The 15,632-nt window shown below is 41.8% G+C and overlaps 1 protein-coding gene across 3 annotated transcripts in view; it reads right to left on the bottom strand.

Moving 5' to 3' along the window:
• Nucleotides 1–15,632, bottom strand: part of LOC306978994 (CASK interacting protein 2) — a 68,482-nt gene that overhangs the window by 44,126 nt on the left and 8,724 nt on the right. The window lies entirely within an intron of this gene.

Below are 15,632 nucleotides of genomic sequence, written 5' to 3'. Positions count from 1 at the left end.
TTTTCTAAGCTGAGGCAACGTCTGCGTCAATGGATTTCATTGGTCTATAGATAGCATGAACACAGCGGCAAAGACAGCGCATCGATGTTCCAGCACTCCTGGGAAAATATTTTTAGGACTAGACGACCTGCCACTAATGGGATGACTCTTCTTGTTCACTTCTGTCCACTCCAGTCAAAAGGTCATCTCGTCAGGTGTTGTTCTATGATGAATGATGAATCCGTTTCCATTTTCCAAAATTCGCACAATTCAAAAAACACCTCAAGATTCCGCCAAACAATCATGGAACCATAAAGCTGGAAAAGTTGCTTCGAAAATCCCACTAGTGGTCATCCGATTCCCACAAGTCTTGCATACCGGTAGGTTTCATCATGACCTTAACATGACTCTGCTCTCCATCTTGCTGGTGCGTGTAGAAACCAGACAGGCCTTAATATTACAGTGCCCCCGTCAGCAGTAAAGGCCCACTGTCCACGGAGACCTGCTGAATACAGAGCAATTCAGGGTCGTAAATATCCCGCTGGTCTGCACCTGGGTGTGGAAAATCACAGAGGTGTCTGAAGAGCGCTGGATGGATGGGATGGGTTAAAGGGCAGTCCAGGTATAGGAAGAAAAAAACAAATCGCACAAGGTTCCCAAAACTCCAAATGGTTGAGAATATTGTTCAAGACGTGAACAATCTCCATATATCCTCAATATTCAACACACTGAAATATTACGCTCAATCGCATAATGTGGGAAGCCATCCTAATCATAATAACCATGGTATTGCGGTGAAATATTCTCCTTACAATAAAATCTACTCTTTATGTTCATGCCATTTATTACACAGCCAAGTGAGCCGCAGGAACAGCTCCTGTCATAAGCCGACGTTTCCATATCAGCATTTTAACTGATGATTAAACAGGGCTGTATGAATAAAAACAATGTCAAGGCTCAGTACCGCCAAGTAGCAACAGAACACTGAGGAAACTGGTCAACTGGTCCCTTCAGCTTTTTTCCAGAATACGTGGGAACAGGCCAAAGCAGTGAGACTCTACCCAAGCGTCTTCTCACAGTGGCTTTTATGTTTTTCTTTATTTGGCGTTGCAGATTTACACGAGATTTCCATGTCGTGAGCGCAGTCAGGCAGTAGAATGGCTGCTTAAGGCCTCGGGGCGCACAGAAAGCCGCATTGACAGTGAGTAAGTGATAGAGGGGCTGGGGGGCGTCGCGCTTTGGAACTGTCCCCAGGAGAACACAAGCCTTTCAGGGGTTCCAGTTACAACATGAGCCGGAATTCCTCGCATAGCACACCCACCGCGCCACCCCACTCTCCCGCCACTCCCTCCCTCCCCGCAATGGCTCTCTCCACGGCTGTCAAACTGCTCTTTCTCCACTGGGCCCTGGCCTTCCGCTCACAAAGACGAGAGGAAAAAAAAACAGTAGAGGGTTCACTCTGACAACGGATCAATGTCTGCAAGTACAGTGTTGCATTACGGGTGGAACAATATACCATACAATCGCTAATCGCTAAAATTAGGCCATCGTAGAATTGTTCATGACTGGGATCATAATTTATGAAGCTTTCTGCCAAAATAACACGGTTTCAGTGCCCATGCCTATGCACAGTCAGTCCAGCAGTGCATGGTTCTGCCAAAGTTCGGCTTTCACTCAATATACTTAATGAAGGACTCTGAAGTAATACAAATACTTTCTCTATGATTGGTATAATGTGTGCTGTCTGCAGAGCCACCACAGTCTGTGATTTTGCTGCTCAGTGATGAGTATCTCCAGCCTGTAGGAACGACAGTCCCTTCAGCCCTTTTCTCCCAGGGACACAAATTATAATTTTCAAATGTATTGTATTAAATAAATAGGTAAGTGCAACCAGCATACTGCAAAATGTACTTTACATAATTACTCAATCATTCAGTCATTCAGCAGTCTACTTGCCATCGGACAGAAACTGTTATAGTGTCTAGCGGTCCTGCAAAGAATGTGACATAACTTTTTTCCTGAGAGCAGCAAGGACAAATGTGCATGATTTGGATGCAAGGCATCCTGTATCTTTGCCCGGGACACACAGCACTTTACGCCAATGTCTTGGACAGGGTAGAGCAAGGTCCCGATGATCTTCTCTTAATCCTGGTACTGCTGACCATCTCAACAGTCGTGTTGTTTATGACGAGAGAAGCATGGCTGGGCCGGTTCTTCTTGAAGTCCATGATGATTTCCTTCATCTTGTTTACATTCAGGATCAGATAGCTGATTTTACACCAGCTTGTTTAACCTGCCATCTCCTCACTGTAGACCAAGTCGTCGTCATCTCTGATAAGGCACACCACAGTTGTGTTGTCTGTGAACTTCACAATGTGGTTAGTGGCAGACAGCAGAGCAGTCGTATGTCATCATATTTGTGATAATAAAAATCACGCAATAGCAAACAAACTTACAGTATGCACTGTAGCGCAAATGTGTTAGTAAATTAGGTCACACGTTTTGTAGTTTATGTTTGAGTTTCTTTATCAATAGAGTATTGGCCAAAGTTTGTTTGCATGTTAGAACAGGTCATCGAGTTGGTCTCAGAAAGATTAATGTTTGAATCAAATACAACGATTTAAGAAAAGAAACATGCTACAAATCAAGCGATTCCTTTTATAACAATGCCAGTTCTTTTTATAATGCATACCAGAAACAACAAAGTGTGATGAAAAGGCGTCTTCAAACTGCATTTTTTTTGTGCCCGAAGACTAAAATTACCAACACACATTTGCAGCCATTGTTCGCAGCTGTTGCACGTCCCCTTACCTTTAGCTTCCACACACAAAAAGAAATTACAGGGTTGGCTTCTCGCTGAAAAAAATAGCTTTCACACAAACCAACAAACAAACGTCATTGAAAGCTACAGGCCGACAGAAAAGAAAGGGCTGTCGGTGGTCAATGGTTCCCACACACAAAGCGCTTCCCGGTCACGTGACACCTTTGTTTTGAAACGTGATGAAAAGCAGCCGTACGTGGATAACGTCGCATGGAAGTGGGCTGTGAAGAGTGCTTGTTGTGGTGCTTTTGCGCTGCACCTTGAAGGAGAAGAAGAAAAGCGCAGTGGGGGGCTTTGATGTGGAGGATGGGGTCACCTGCAGTAGGAGGAGGAGGGAGAAGAAGCGCTTGTTCAGGTGCAGTGAGGCTGGGGAATTTTTGATTTTATTCTTTTTTTTTTTCAAAGTGTGTAAACAACAAACACACTAAAGACTTCTAAAAAACACCAGCTTGGAGATCAAGTGCAGGCTGCAAAGACGGATGAAACACCCTCAGAAGAAAGTTTAAGTAATAGGCATCAGGGAAACTGAACTGGCTTTTTGAGCTTTTATCCATGTTCATGCTGGCGCTCAGTTGTACTGGAGCTTTTCAAGTTACTGGCTTGTTTTAGAATTGAAAGCCTTTCAACCAAAACTCAGCAGCTGAACAATTAGGCTAATGTTGTCTTCAGTCTTCAATAAAAAACGCAATACGGATGACAACTTGAAAACCTTTTAGTAAGAGTCCTTTAGCCATCTAACAATGTTTTAATGTCCTGCTTATAATAATAAATAATAATAATGCATTGGTTTTATATAGCACTTTTCTGGACACTCAAAGACGCGTTACATTGCACTATTATTCGTTCACTCCATACTCGGTGGTAGTAAGCTACAATTGTAGCCACAGCTGCCCTGGGGTAGACTGACGGAAGCGAGGCAACCAGTCTGCGCCATCGGCCCCTCCGACCACCACCACCCACTCACTCACACACTGCATTCGCTAGGCTTCCTGGTGTTACCAAACGGTCTCCATCCAAGTACCGACCCGGCCCTTCCCTGCTTAGCTTCCGAGGTCTGACGGGAATTATAGACTATGTTTTAGAATAATAGACTATGGTTTAGTCTATCATTCAATCTGTACATGGAGCTAGAGTGGAGAGCATTCATACTTCATTCGAGCTCAAGTTTATTTAAAAAGTATATCATACAATTTTAAGGTTTTAAATAGGAGAAAATGAAATTGAAACCAAATTCTAAATTGTTCTTTATAAGTGGGAAAAAAATGGAGGATATATTTTTTGCCATATTGCCCAGTCTGTGTTCAAAAAATCTGAATTTAGCCACTGGCGCACACTAGCAGCCTTTGTTAGCAAGTTTCGAATAAGTGTGAAGATAGAGGAGTTCTCTGCTGGAGTTTTGTATCCACACATTTTATAACTGAGGTTGCTTGACCTTTGCTTATATACAAAAGCTATGATGTCCAAAAGGAGTTTATATGTTCTAATACTGCATAATTGATATCCTTTAAGTATGCACAATAACAAGCAAAGTTATATTTCAAACGTTTTCATCAGGTTTCAGTGCTTACCGTCCTAGAAAGGTCCAAGCTTTTCACTTCCCAAGCTTTTACACCTACGACTGAAATAGTGTTTGTTTATTCCTGGGCTGGATTTAGTCAGCAAGGCATCCCTACATGTATTTCTGCATCATCAAAAGGAAGAGACTCAGAATTAAACCTGCTCAATAGACACAATAATTAAAACTGGTTATGCACGCAAATTTGTTGAGGAGGTACACTTCTGAATGTGTACTTTTGGGACATCATTACAGTGTTATTTAGAAAAGAAAACCTACTTGTCTCAAATGTCTGGAATCGCGACGACTCGTCTCAGCCGCCCGCCCTTGTGCAGTTGTCAAATCCGTCAAGTTTTGCGTCTCAACGTGTGTGTTTTAATAATTTACGCCAAGAGAAATGTCGACGCTGCTGCTGCTATACAAAGGGAAAAACTAATTTGGAAGCACTTTTTTTGGATGGCTTTACTTGGGGAGTTTTGTTTTCTTGAATATTGTGGAAAAGTTTTTGCAGTATTTTATTGAAACAAAAAGAAACCAAAAAGTTCCAGTAAGGCCTCAGTGACGTGGGGATATTTTGTTTTGTGTAAATACCAACATAGCGAGGTTCGGATGCAAAACGCGCGACTTGTTAGGCTGGATACCCAAACAGAGAAGCCACAGTCGGCCCGAGGGCTGAGCCAAAATACAAAGGAGTGAGGAGAGCCGGTAATTTAGGGTCATCATGAGTCTGTGGCAAAAAGCAGTTTGTGGTCAGGTCAGCGCCGCATCAAGGGAAACACTTATCTGTGGGACACATCTAGAACTGCACTGATCACTGACAATATAAACACTGCTTTAGCCTTTATCTGGGCGGACAACACAGTGAGGGGAATCCAACAGTAATACAAGATTGGAACAGGCTTTTCCAATCTTTTGAGGCCTTAAAAGTACAGTAACCTAATAAATTGCCCAGCAGTCGTAATAATTTGTAGATGTTGCAGATTCAACGTTTCGCCATAGATTTATCATGGAAATAGTATTTTTCTTACATTATTGCAAGAATATATCGAATCTTAAAGTAGCACCTACAACCACCACATTTTCCTTTCTTGTCCTGAAGTTGTTATTCCAAAGGACTGTTGTAAGAATGTGTTGCCAAACGGCCAAAGTAAGGCTGCACAATAAATAACAACTGAATCCTAATTCTAAAGGTTGCAATAAGAGAAATGTCAAGACTGCAATAATCTAGGCTTGTGGTTCTCAAACGTTCTCACCAATTGCCACTTCATTAACTATTTCACTTTTCAAATACTGCTGCACAAACCAAGACAATTCTAAATTTAGATTTGAGCCTCAAAAGGAATTCCCACCAACATTCAATTCAGGTCAAGGGAAAGAAAGTTTACAACTTTTGACAGTGGCACTCGGGTGATAAGTTTGTCCCCATTTACAAAGCTATTTAGTAAGTGGTTTGGCAGTAAACTGAAGACACCCATCAAGTGACTTTATGACTCTGACACAGGGACCTAACTGACCTGCAAGTGCCCAATCATAAAGGCAATTAGCGATAGTTGCTCTGTCAAGTCATTTATGACGTTTAGGAGAGCGTACACCCCAGGGAAGAGTGGAAATTAAAGACTTGGACCCTCGAGATTCTTCTGCTTTTGAAGATTTCACAGATTTTTATCAAAATGAGCTCCCGCGGGGTCATTGAGGGATAAAAGTGCTCAGGTACTTTGCGTTAAAACTGTTTTATGCATATCCAGGATTACCTGAAACCTGCAAAGCCTGTGTCAAAAGTTTCTCACTTCTAAATGCCTTCCATTTCTTCCGAAAAACTGAGATGGCTTTTCTTCTCGGTTTAGCTTACACATAGTGAAATAATTTATTTTTACATTGTCCTCAAATAAACAGCTCAACTTTTTGAACAAACCAAAATGTATTCTGGTCGTGCTTGGTATCAACAATGATGCCACGGCCTTGTCATCACCTTTGACAGTCTATAAATCATGCATCTCGACTCCAGGTCTTTTGACAAGTCAGCTTTAGTCAAAAACTGGCAGTCTTTGTATTTGTTTTTGGTCAGGCGGTGTATTTAGACTTCAAAGTCACCACCTGGATGTAAGCAACAGTTCTAATCTGGGGTCGCTGCAGTTGGTCAAATCTATGTTCTGCAACAATAGATTGAGAGCATCTGATGACCTCAACATCCTGAATGACACTTTTATTCCATCAATGGGTTTTGACACTTTCAATCCATCAATGGGTTCCTTCTTCGCCATGGGTATATTCCACGATGACAGTGCTGGGATTCATTAGGCTCACCTTGTAAAAGAGTGGTTCAGCTGGAGAAGGCTTTGTGCAGTGGTCACAGTCTACCATCCTCAATACAAGACCGTAGTGAAAAATTAATGCAATACTGAATGCAAACAGCCTTGCATCATTCTACTTTCTGTAGAAAATGGTTTGGTGAAATGTTTGCCGGATTACTCGGTTCCAGGCACACATGGGATCATCACCTAACCTGCTACTGCTCAGTGGCCAACTCACTGATATCAGCGACCGATCTGCGCTCATTCATGAGAGGACTGAAGGATTTGATGCAGATCCTAAGACCAATTGAACTGAGCAGTGAGGACTTGCTCTGAATCAAAACAAGAAATCAACAATCAATAGGGACAGTGATTTTGTATAGTAAAGCTCAATATCACAACAGGAGTTGGCCCACAGGAATGCACACACATTAAGACAATGATAGACATGATGACAATGTAAAGTTCAGGCAAATGAAGCATCCAGGCAAACATCTTGTCCAAATAAGGGTCAGCAGCAGGTGGTGACGAGCCGCATGGGTGTCTCCTGTCCTTAGACTCTCAAATACAGCAAGGAAACATTTCTAAAGAGGGGGTATTATGCTTTTTTCAATCACATAGCACCAGTCTATAGCACACTACAATGTTGATGAAACCTTCTGTTGGTCTGCAACTGCAGTAAATTAGAATTATATAAGGCAGTTATTATATAAAATTGCTCTCTCAAAATGGCTGCAGTGAATGTCTTGAAATAGGCCTCTGTCTCTTTAAGAACCTCTGAGCCTTTAGACACGCCCCCTCCACACGCTGTCTGTGGCATCAGTGGGGAGGGGGCTCTGCTGAGGAGCAGTGGTTGGTTACTCGGCTGGTGACGAAAGCTCGGAGGCGTCTCCAGGAGGTGGGGGCGTTCCTAGGAGGACTCAGGCAAACCTATCCCTAAAATGGCCGCCATCAGAGTTTTTACAGATTACTCAAAAATACGTGAATGTGCCAAGGCAACACTTCAGCCATGTTTTTAATGAGGGAGTGACATAATAACATGATGTAAAGCTTGAAAAAGTCGATTTTGCATAATACGCCCCCTTTAAGATAATCCATGCTGAATTTTGACAGCCCTAGTTTGTTTTTCTGGTTGTCTGCATATTGTTTACATTATCATTATTAGTTATGATAATACTGCCATGAAATTGGTCTGGTTAGCAGTGGTCGAGGCAAAATATGCCAAGCTACGTGCATAGTAAAGTAAATCAAAGCCTAATAAAACTCACACTTATTAGTCATTTGAGGGCCTTCATTGTACATTACACTGTGCGCACAGACAAAACTGGTTTCCTTGTTTGTTCATGGCTGCGTTTTCAAGGAAACTGTCTGGTATTTGTTGCCAGAAAGCAAGACAAGGAACTCCCCCCAGGACAGACATACGCGGGACTTCAGATGATTCTACACTTGAAAAAATAATCCCTTCTGTAGAAAAATAAACTTTCATCTTAGATATCCAAACAGCTGTGGGCCGCATTATCCAATACATTTGCCTCTTGGTTAAAAATGCAGAGTGTAATCTCCCTGGGCACTTGAGGCAACTGGGTCAGAGGCGTTTGATATTGTTGGCGTTGGAGCGCGTGATGTGTTTACTTGCACCAAAACAACGTGAGCTAAAAACACACCTGCAGGCATCGTGTTGCATAACCCGTCTGAACCCAGAGCTTTGAGGGACAAAGCGATTTACATGCCATTGGAAATCCAAGCACAGTGGGCCCACCTTTTTTTTTTTTTTCCATAATATGACGGCTAAGAGGACAGACGGGGCGGCACAGACAGGGCTGTCTACGGGAGTTAAATGTATAGGAAGAGAGAGAAATATGTTGGAGGTGTGTCTGGATGTGGCACAACAAAACCAGAGTAACCATGGAATCTATAGGGCTGAAACTATCATTAATCTTCTGTCAATTTACTATATTTAGTGTGCTTTATATGTAGTAGCCAAAAGTCACAGTATATTGAGTGAAAACAAATGCATTATTGATCATTTTCCCCATTTAACTTTATTTTGGTTTCAATAACTTCTTGGTGTGGGGACAGTGATGTATTAGCTTGAATAAAAATGACTTTTGGATCAACAGAGGAGCGTGTGCTGGCGTCTGACATACTTCCAATCCGATATTCACACACGTGTTAACAAACTAGCCAGGGGGTCATTATGCAAAATAGTCAATTCTGTGCGTGCGTGGGACTCGCGGGCATTTGTAACTGACCCATCACTGTCCTCATTACAAATGAGGGTCAGCAGTTGATGCCAGCAAGCCATCAACTGACAACTGACAATGTGTAGCTCATCATTTATTATTGAGCATAAGATTTGTAGCGTTTCATCTGAAAGACCTCGTATCGTATCGGAGTCAAAACCAGCGCTATTACTGAGCTCTGCTTTGTATACATGTCATATAATTGGGGAAATTATACGCTGGTGCGCAGCTGCTGCATCAAAGTCTGCTTCGTGCTGAGCCAGCACAAGCACCATGGCTAATACAGCCAGTTTTTCCCAGGCAGGTGAACTTCTCCTGAACCATCATCAAGTTCCCACTCACTCTCTGGGAAATGCCATCCTGTCTCTTATTTCCTCACAAAATAACAAGATAAAGGCTTAGTTGTCGTCTAATAGCACAGAAGAAATGCTAACTGCGGAGTTTGGTAAAACAAATAATTATGTGTGCGTGCTTCAGTGTACATTCAGGAAAATTAGCAAAATACATTGTCTGGGGTTACACAGAAGTCCTGACATAGTCAAGTATCAAGAAAGTTTATCAAAGTTGTGTTGCACACTCTGGACAAACCTCACTGTATTTTAAGAGAATAGGTGAAGGTGTTGTTTTTTACTTACATGACTATTACGACCATTGTAAATGAAGAAGGTGATAGTTTTCATTTGCGGGCCATGTGGGGTCTGTCAGTGCTGGATTGCGGGGCTATTTAGTCATTAGGAAAACAAAGCCTTCACGTCCTCTCCAAGTCTCCTATTTACATGGTAATGACGAGGCGTCAATAAATCCCATTTGGAACAATGAAACTGCAGTGATCCCTTCATCCCTTCCAGTCGTTTATTTTATTTTATTTTTTTGAGCAGTTTACATTTAAATTTTATTTACAACATTCACAATCAAATTATTCTGTTATAGAAAAAACAAAAAAATATAGAAGTAGGCTGAGGCTTATATACGCCTACCCCACAATCAATGTAATAAACATTTACATTTCCCAGTGATACTGCACAATCCGTCTGTATCCGAAATAATAATTCAGAAAATATTCCATTCCAGAGGTGGGTTGTACTCCATTATATTTACTCAAGTACATGAACTTGAGTAACTTTTAGAAGTAATTGTACTTAGCGCATTTCATCCATACAGTACTTTTAACTTTTTACTGTACTCTTGCATGAATAAAAATAATAGTTATATTTTCCACTGTGAGTAAAGCGACAAATGCCTCATTTTGGTCAGTTATTTTGTAAATCTTTTTTAATTTAGCCTTTATTTAACCAGGTTAGTCCCATTGAGATCTTAGATCTCTTTTACAATAGAGAAGATGGGTATAGATGTAACTCGTCTTTGCCCCTTTAACTTTACAATTATTTTGTTTTTTTGTATTTTCTGCCATTTTCCTTTTACTTGAGTCTTAGACACCACCTTCCACTTCTACTTGAGCGAAATGACTCCAAAGCAACGTTACTTGAGCAAATATCTTGGAACACTCAAGTGTTCAGACTGAGTCTGTGAAGAGCAGGGCTGCCAACTTTGGCGTGAGACTTTGGTCGGTCCCGAGCTGTGTGGCCTTTTTCATGGCGATACTGTCTCGTAATCATATTGAATTCTAAGCCAAAAACAAACTTATACGTTTTACATCACTGAGCACATCAGGAGCTGCATAATGGATCAGAGGGGGTTTGGCACCACCCCACATGACCATCAGAACCTATTGAAAGTGTGGGAAGGCACTCTGAAGGGGGGGTTTGGGGGTTTGATTTCTCAAACTCGTTGCCTTATGCACTTTGAGCTCCCTGTGGGGCAGCAGCGGCGGAGGTGACTGGGGCGGAGGAGGGGGCAGTGTGCGGTGATGTCGCTTCGGAGGCGGCCAAGAGCGGAGTGAGCTGAGTGAACAGGTGGAAGATGTGAGTGTGGGGGCTCCTGTAGCCGCCTCGTCACTCACAGAACCCACACGCCTTTTTCTCTCCCATGGCCTCACTCTCGCGTTTCCCCGGAGCCGCGTTCAAAACCCTTTCTCTGCAGAACGCGCTCACGTCCCACAGGTGGTGCATTCGCAGTCCCTCTGCCACTCCTCTCTCCGTCCACCCCACTCCAGCAGTGACTTTTGTTTTGCAAAATAAGCATGCACAAGTTAAGTGATGCCCCTCCTCCGAAAAGGAATAAAATAATACAAAAAATGAGCCTCACTTCACTAGAGCCGCTGACACACGCGCCAGAGGAACGGTGGACAAGCACACAGACAAAATAAAGCGTCTGCAGCCGCTCAATGCAAAAAGTCAGGGATATTTTTTGGTTGAGCGTGTGATATGAGGAGTGTGGCGTGAGAGCATGTGAAGGCACTCAAATGCGTGTGTCTCATGGTGAAAGCGTGAGAGTTGGCAGCCCTGGAAGAGTTGACAGTTTTCAGTGGAGCCCAGACGGCAGATGTGTATTGGAATGAGTAAGAGATGTTTGATACAAATGTACAAACGTGGTTTTCCTCATCAACCACAAAGGCATATTGATGGCTAATCTTTCAGCTTGGTACCAAGTTCCTGACAAAGGATCTGGAGACATGTTACCGTGCTTGAAAGATGGGCTCATTTTCATCATGCTTTGAAGAAAACAAGTTCTTACAACCTAAAACTGTTCCAAGCACAAAGTGTAAATTGTTTTTGTTACGATGATGAAACATAATAACACTTACCAAACGGAGTCAAACACTGACATTGTTTTTGTCACTTACAAATGTAATATGACTCTGAACAGCCAAATATAAATGCATGACAGATGAGGTTCATTTTAAAGGAAACTGTTTCATGTAACACAATGTTGAAAGATTGACATCAGAGGCATGGTGATGAAACATTCAGAAGGGCTCATCTCTAAAGAGCTGCTCTGATAAAAAAGACAGTTTGTTGTCCTCTTGTGACAGGTTCTTACAGACTCCGCAGTTAAGCACCGACTTATCATGTGCTACAAAGCTGAACTTCACACACTTAACACCTCTCGCTGTGAGGCTGGTTAAAAATACAGAAGAACACCGAGGTGAATGATCCAACACAGAAAGATGATGCAAAAGATCAAACTACAGTTCAACAGTAGAGTTTTCCTCTGGTATACCTGATCACCAGCGACGCACAGACAGCCCGATATAACACTTGGCACAGGCCTCTGCTAACATCCGTGTCGCTACATGTACAGAACGCTCCGCAGCACACATTAGCCTTTGTAATTTGATGGGTTGAGAGTGAGACTGAGGCTGCACAATCTCAGCAATAAGCAAAAATCACTACAACTGATTACATGCGTTGCTAGACGGGCCTTTTCCACTCTTAGTTTTTGAGGGTTCGAGAAGAATTTATTTTAGATCACCAGATTTATGTACCCAGTCTGTCAAACAATGGCGAGAAATATGAGCATTTATCACGTGTTCTATTCATAATTAACTCAAACTTCGGAAAGTGCTTCTTGCCACACAGACAGCAAGAAAAATAAATATTTATTTCTTTAACAATTACAATCTAATGACTAAGGCTTTACTGAACAAAGAGCAAGACGGTTAGAATCTCCAGCAAAACGTCCAAACGATTTCAACCGGCATCTCTTGCATTCCCAGTCCACTCCCTGAAAATAAGGTCGAGAAGGGAAGGGTGTGTGTGCCTTTCAGTGCTATGTCAACAATATCCAGCTCGATAGAATCCTGGCTTAAGATCTGGAGAATGGTCAGTTAAAGGCTACTCTACATACTGTATGTATGCAAGCCAAGGCCAAATTATCAAGGCCAAATTTACGGTTCAGTTAAAGGCTACGGCCACAGCACCTCAATAAAATGTTTCCCTTTAACAATGAATTTCATAGATTTCCCACTCGCAGCAGCAATCTAATCAGAGCACCTTTTGCTCGCTCCAGACACTCTCAGTTCAGTGTTCTATACAGAGGATATGGAATATCCTCATAGAGCTTTCCCCAATTCAGTTTAGAAAATCTCTTAAATCTTTGCTTCAGAGTGATCGCTATTTTCCTCTTGGGATCCATTTCTAAACCCAGTATTGAAGTATGTTGGATTGTGTTTTCTGACAATATATTTTAATTTACTTTATTCTTTTGACAACAGCAGGCCTCACATTTGCTTTTACTTTAAACTTATGGAGGTTGCCACTCATTAAGCCCCTTGAGGGTTTTCGGTAACCTTCCATCACATTTGTGAAACCAGATGTAATCATGCTATTGTTTTTATTATGTGAAAATAAATCAAAATCAAATAATAAAGTAATACTATCCGATATTCTGTCACTTCGTTCTTTAAGAAGAACAGTTTTCAAGTTGACTATAACTTCTAAATATAATATTCTTCATTTTGATTTTGAGGCTGTTTATATCGTCTAAAACTTTTGGAATTAAAATGTTGTTTGTGTGGAGCCATAGCAGTGCTAGATTAAGAGTGTGTCTAGTAGTAATTCCTTTGGTAAACTCCTGCACGGTCCCAGACAGACTCTCCCATCTGTCGAGGGGGAGGGAAGGCTGCGGATTAATGTGTGTACATCACACAATATCTCCACGCCCTAACTGTCTGGCTAATCAAGAGTGATTAGCCCAATTAGCTCAGGTAGCAAACAGGTCAACTACAATGACCTGCTGCTATCAAATCCAAATTAGAATACTAAAGGACAGGCAGTAACTATTGTCAACATTGAAGCTGTGATAGATTTCCCATATAGCCAATTACAAATACCTGTGACTTAAATCAGACTAATCTGACAGGGGCCAGATGGGTTATCCCAAAGGAGTACAGTATAGAGGATTGGAAATTCCATGGAAAGAAGTGAGTCAGGAGGAGAAAACTGTGCTGTTAACTTTTAGACTGAACATAGTGCATTGAAAATAGTAAAATACAAAAGTCACAAAAAGTCAGTTTAAGTAATTAACTGCCTGACTTAACCGCTTGATTAGAAGAAATTAGTTTTACAACAGTAACTACTGGGAACCCATCCACGCAAATATTACATAGACTGATATCCAGTTACTCCAAAACTCATCTTGTAATTTCTTGTGCACCAGAGCAACCCTGCTGGCACCATGCACAAAGTTAAGCAGGAAACAACCAAACTGGAGCTATTTCCCTACAAAGAAACCAGTTTCTGACCTATTTTCACTCTTTGTTCATAGCCAACAGCGTGTCTCTGCAGGGCTTCCACGGCAACTTGTTCTGAAAAGGTGTGAAACTGCACAGAATTCTTGAGGTGATCATTGCCTGGCCCTTGTGTCCTTGAAACAATAACATTTCATCAAGTCATTTCCTCCACTCAAGGCCACAAAACTGCAACAAATTAAGAGGCATTTTCTTGCAGCTGATAAAATCCTGTTCAAAGTTCTCTACCGACATTAAAAGATTGTGAGTCCCCAAGTATCTAAAACTTGGACAACTCCACTGCTAACTTTAAAACCTTCTGAGCTTGAGACCGGGAGAGACAGTGATGATCAGCGATAGCTTCAGAGACTAGTATGGAGATGACTAAAAGGGAAACGCGCTCAGCAGGCCGAAGCTTGTTAAAAAGAATAGACAAGTAAAAGCTTATTGCAGAAGGCCTGAATAATGAATACAGTCGAAACACTCTGAAGTTTGCCTTTTTTAAGTCTGAAGAGCTGTGTTCCCCAGCGGGAGCCTCCAAATTACTGCAATGAGCCCAAGTAATGTCAGGTTTTGACAAGGAAAACTATATTCTCCCTCAAAAAGGGTGTAAATCTCGTCTCTATGGTGAGAAAATGTACGGTGCGTGAATCATGGCCTGTCCCTTTTCTAAACCCAGTCATTACAACCTAAGTATTAGGTTGTATGAGGTTTTCACTGTAAACTTATTTGATTCAGCATTTCGACCAGGATTTTGGTTGTTGAGACGATTTAGGTCTTTAAGGCACAATGCCTAACAGCGGTTTAGAGATATTCAAAAATACCAAGTAGTAAAGTACGCTCTTAGCTGAGCTTCTGCCCAAATAAATGTTTAAAAACACCACCATCGCTGACAAAATTCAACTTTAGTCAGTTTCTTCCATATTTTGATAGGGCTGGGCTTTTTTGCGCATATTGATCCATCTCAAGTTAGTTTTTTTCATAGTAAAACATATACATGATGATAAATGACCAGCCTCCAAATCTAACCCAAATGCGAGCGGTGGCTTGACACGTTGACCCGCTCACGACGTGGCCCTGGAGTCAAAGTGAGCGACGCGGCAGATGTTCCAATATGATGTCTTCTTTTTGTGTGGCGGCAGTTTTTTTGTCCTGTGTTTAGCGGGACAAAGGAGAGGGCGAAGCATGTGTTGCAACAAAGACGTTGTAATCACGGGGACCTTTGAAGGACCTCCAGTCTGTAATGGTCTGTACACAGGGAGGGGCCAGTCCACTCCCAAAAGGGCAAAGGCTTTAACAACGGAGTCACAAGTTCATTGACTATCATGTAGATGAATAGACATCGCGGCCGCAAAACAGAACAGCGAAAACTAATATTATCCTTCGTATTTCAGAGCAAAAAAATTAACACTATGTTTTTCTGCTTCCAATAATTACGCTCCAAACCTAAAGTGGAAAAAATCGATGAAGACGGTCACAGTTGATGTAGTTGATGTCAAATGTCGTCGACTGGACTGGGTTGATGGGGGCATTTTGCTTCTGAGCAAGAAAAAGCTTCTAATGATACAACAAAACAATACTTCTGAACATAGACGTGAAATATACTCATCTAAAC

The sequence above is a fragment of the Gobius niger genome, assembly GCF_951799975.1.
Source record: "Gobius niger genome assembly, chromosome: 19".
NCBI lineage: Eukaryota > Metazoa > Chordata > Actinopteri > Gobiiformes > Gobiidae > Gobius > Gobius niger.
Note: the sequence above shows the minus strand (reverse complement) of the source record. Positions and strands in the feature narration are given on the sequence as shown.